This window comes from Pseudomyrmex gracilis, unplaced genomic scaffold (genome assembly GCF_002006095.1).
Source record: "Pseudomyrmex gracilis isolate BER0280 unplaced genomic scaffold, ASM200609v1 scaffold_2227, whole genome shotgun sequence".
NCBI lineage: Eukaryota > Metazoa > Arthropoda > Insecta > Hymenoptera > Formicidae > Pseudomyrmex > Pseudomyrmex gracilis.
Window position 1 is genome coordinate 12,809 of NW_018022811.1, and position 4,989 is coordinate 17,797.

The following is a 4,989-nucleotide window of genomic DNA, read 5'->3' on the forward strand; positions in this document are numbered from 1 at the left end:
GCCGTACTAGCCGCGCGGCGGCGGGCCGCCGGCCCATGCTTAAGGCCGTCTCACCGCTGCACGGCGTGTTCATAAAGTGGTGTGCACCACACATTCATATATATACATTTTCACATTTTCCGCACAACACCCTGCGAACGGCTCTACATGACCTTATACTCATATAGTAGTTTAAAAACTATAGAGCCTGAGAGTAATCTTTATAAATCACTATAATTATTTTTGTCTACTTCTTCTATTCTAAAAGACGATCATTCGTTTTCGACATTTAATGGGCTACAAGATAGGATAAATATATGTCAACAGTTTTTACCAACTATACGACAGAAGTACAGACATCAGTGTCTTGTTTTGTTACCGTCATGTTGCTCTTATGTTGCCGAAAACGAATGACAAAGGAAAGAGTTTTCTATGAATAAAAGTCATTTTGTTGACAACGTAATGAGCAATAATTGCTCTTCGTTTGATCTGAATCTGCTGACACAAAATGTCTCAAATTTGCCTTTGTGTTGTCGATTACGTAAGACTAAGGATGAGCATATGATATCGATATATCGACAATATGGATATAATTCTTTTCATATTTGATATTTTAGTATCGATATTCTGTTATTGATAATATCAAAAAGATATCGATAATTTTATTTGATATTGTCAATATTAATAATTATTGAATATATATATTATATATATTCAATAATTCCGATCAAACAATGCGATATTTAATATCAAATAAAATACTCGATAATCTTTTTATATTATCAATAACAGAATATCGATACTAAAATATCAAATATCAAAAGAATTATATCCATATTGTCGATATATCGATATCATATGCTCATCCCTACATAAGACTATGCATCATGTTTTCAGCAAATACACAGCAACTAGTTGAAAACTTCAGCTCAGCATTAAGTTACATCATTTTGCAAAACATGCTTGGCTATCAGGGATGTTTTTCTTTTGTAGCGTATCAGAAAACAGGCTCTGTTTACCAAGTCTAAGCGCAATCAGAAATTTTTTGCGAAGAACATTTTTATTTATTTCTTCTCTTTCCAAGGCATATTTGCGGTTATATTTGGTTTTTGTTGGCATACTGAAAAAGCCGATAAAACTAGTGATCTGTCCCTAAAAATGGGACAGATAGACCACAGTGCAGTTTTTTACACAAGAAAGTACTTAACAGTTTTTACTTATGAAATCTGTAAAACTGTTTCAAATTGATAGAATACGTCAAAAAAACTTAAAAAATCATGTATCTATTTAAACATTTCACAAACAAAAAGTGGTGAACTAGAATTATTCACATCTACTTGAAATTAAAGATACAAAATATTCACCTGTTATGCAAATGCGATTCAAATAAATACTCTTCTGCTTGTAAGTACGCACTTAGAAATACACTCATAACTATACGCTGACATGTAACAAATAATTTAGGAAATTTGCATGTGGTCCGTCTCACCCACACGGTCCATCTCCCCCTGACTTATCCTATGTTGGTTTTATAATATGTTGAAACTAAAACCTTTACTCATAGATAGTGAACAATAAAACATTTTTCATATCTTATCTGGATAACAGTTTATCACAACCATTACTAGAAAAAGAGACTATTTTTATATATTTTTCGCAGATCTACTCTATCGTTAGCTCTACGATAAGACCAAAAGGGTAGCTATTACATTGTGTAGCGCATAACAATCTTTCAGCCATAACTGCTCGCTCACATAGCCTTCAAGTTCCTTTAAGGAGGTTTGGGACTGTTAATCAGGGGAGAAAAGGGAATTAAATGATATCTACTTTATCGACATTTGTAAAATTTACATTTAGCAACAACGCAATTGCTACAAAGCAGCTTGTTCTTCTGAACAGTACGCTACGCAGTAAATGACCAGCTGATGCCACGTGCGCTGTTGCCACGTTTTTTTCATACCTCTAAGAATTGCCGTTTTTGGTGTTTTAACAATTATTTTTGTCTTTAATTGCATGAAAAAGTCCTTTTATCTTTTACGTAACGATTCCTAAGTTCTTAATCTACCAGTACACATTTTTTTAAGCAACTGTGTCATTTTCACCTTACTTTTTTTGTCAGTTGAAATATGAGTCCCATAAGAACTCATGTTAAAAGTTTGAAATTACTGAGTTTTTAACGATCTTCTTGAAATTTTCCACGAAAACAAATATTGAAAAAATTTGTAAAATTTTATTTTATGACCAAAAACAAAATTCTGAAGTTTCAACAACTTTTGTCATTTTTTAAAAACGTCCCAAACCTCCGTAAGATGACAAACACGCATATACAGGGTCATCGAAAAGTATTGGACCCCCCTAATATCTTCAGTTAGAATGCATTTTGGAGAAAATGTCCAATAGCAAATGGACATTGTTGTATGGTTTTAAGCGAGGAGTAAGATGGTAACCTTGACTTTGATCTTGACCATGTCCTTTAAGGTCATTTCAAGGTTAACCTTATTTTTTTAAATGGAACCCCCTACATTTTATTGCACATTTTTATAGTTTATCTCGAGAGCTTTCCAAAACACTATAATAAAACATTTTTATATTAAATACTTTTTGAGTTATAAAAGTTTGAATTTAACAATTTTTTGACACAAAATGTAAAATATCTTGTAAAATCTCTTGGTTTTGATTCTTGGGCAAGTTTGAACCGATATGCAGGGTGTTGTGCGAGTAATTAGAAATCGATATCTTTTTTCCACGTTTCGGTTTTATTTTAAACCTTCTTCAGTGGACTGAAATTTGTGTATTTGCATTTGTTTACATTGGACGTAATCTGAATAATTTTACAATTAAAATAATTTTACAGAGACTTAAATAATGTACCTTTAATGGGACAATCCCTCCTTGTTTATCAATGACAAAGTGTATTAAAAAATTTTTTTGTTGTCAATTTAAAAAAAAATGAAATAGTCGTTGTATGTTTAAAATGATAAATTCAGGGAGCTACTTGAATTTTCTGTCCCAGAACCCCTTGTGCCACAAAATCGATACAATTATTACATCAATCGACAAAGCAATTTTACTATCAGACCCAAAATTTCATAAAAAAAACATAATTTTGTGCATTAAAACCCTCATAGACAATAATTATGCAATAGATCTCATTTTTTCTACTATCAACAAAAGACTCAAAACATTATTTACAACAAAGCTCAATTAAAAAAATTGTATTGGACAAGACAATGAAGATGAACCACACGATTACTTTCTCGTTCTATATATCTCAAAAAACTCAGAACAAATACAATCATTTATTAACATTGACTTAAAAAACAAACAATATCGACTCTCTTATAGAAACCTAAACCAACTGAACAAATTCATCAAAACGCACAAAGATAGCTTAATTCGAAACCAAAAGGAAAATGTAGTATATAACATCTCATGTAACACATGAGGCTACTTACATCGGACAAACTAAAAGACAAGTACAGACGCGTATTAAAGAACACATGCAATATGTAAAAAACAAACAAAAACCTTCGGTAATAACAGAACATGTACTTAAGAGGGTCCTGAACCGTCCTGTTATTACCGATTGACCGAGTAATTCGTATTACCAAGTGTTTTTCATAATTATTGCTCTGATAGGAAAACGGCTCTACAGATTAAAAGATAATAATAAAATTTTAATTTCGGACACTTTTCAATATATCAAAAATGTAACAAAAATTTTTGATGTTACATTTACCTCTACTTTTAATGTACTGATATTTGTAGTTCAAGGGTTATGCATGAAAACTAAATAGTGTCCGAAATAGACATAACATTCAAGAATGTAATGAGACTATTAGACTCTGATTTGGATGCCTATAATAGACAAACACTTGATACTACGTTTTGTGTTCACGTTTGCTAGCATTTCAGTGCTAAGAATATAAAAATGAGTAGTATATAGTTCACGGATATTGGAACAGATGGCGCTGCAACATGTCGATAAAAAAAATTGCTACTATCTCTGGTTTTTTAAGCAAATGTGTACACAAACCGTATTATAGATTGTTTGTGTCATTTAGGCTTCCAAATCAAAGTCTATCAATAGTCTCATTACATTCTTGAATGCTATGTCTATTCCAAAAACTTTTTGGTTTTTATGCCTAACTCGTAATCTGTAAATGTCAATACTATAAAAGTGGAAGTGATTGTAACTTTAAAAAATTCTAACATGACATGTCAAAATACCACTGAACGTGTAAATGAAAAATGAAATGTGCACGTAGTTAGATGTTGTTCTTATATATTGTGTTGTATTCAGTTGTGTTATATAGTGTGATTATTTTGTGTTATGTGATTCTTTAAACGTTTAGAATATCATCTGTACTAACGTGAGTATTGAAACACTACCAACACATGCTGGCTATTTTTTAAAAAATATTAAACTAATGTCAAATGCATCTCTTTGACAGTAAAGTTACTTTGTCTTTCTTCCCAGAGGCGTTGAAAACGTGTGCTGGAATATTAATTATTTTGAANTTTGACAGTAAAGTTACTTTGTCTTTCTTCCCAGAGGCGTTGAAAACGTGTGCTGGAATATTAATTATTTTGAAACAGTATTGGTTGACGTGTGCTGGCTATATTTAAAAATTTATAATGCCAGAGGCGTCTCGTGTAACATAAAATTGATTCGTTTTTTCTCCCAGAGGCGTTTTTGTAAACGTGTGCTGGTGTAAAACTTATTAGGAACTACCAATGCATGCTGGCTTTTTTCTAAATAAGTTTAATATAAGGTAATGTCACGTGCATCTTTTTGACAGTAAAATTGCTTTGTCTTTCTTCCTAGAGGGGTTGTTGAAAACGTGTGCTGGTATAAAACCTATTATAAAGTATTTTATTAGTTGATGTGTGCTGGGTATATTTTAAATTTTTAATGCCAGAGACGTCTCTTGTGACGTAAAATTGCTTTGTCTTGTCTCTTAGAAGTGCTTTTGAAAACGTGCGTACTAATAAATATAAAAGTTTTCA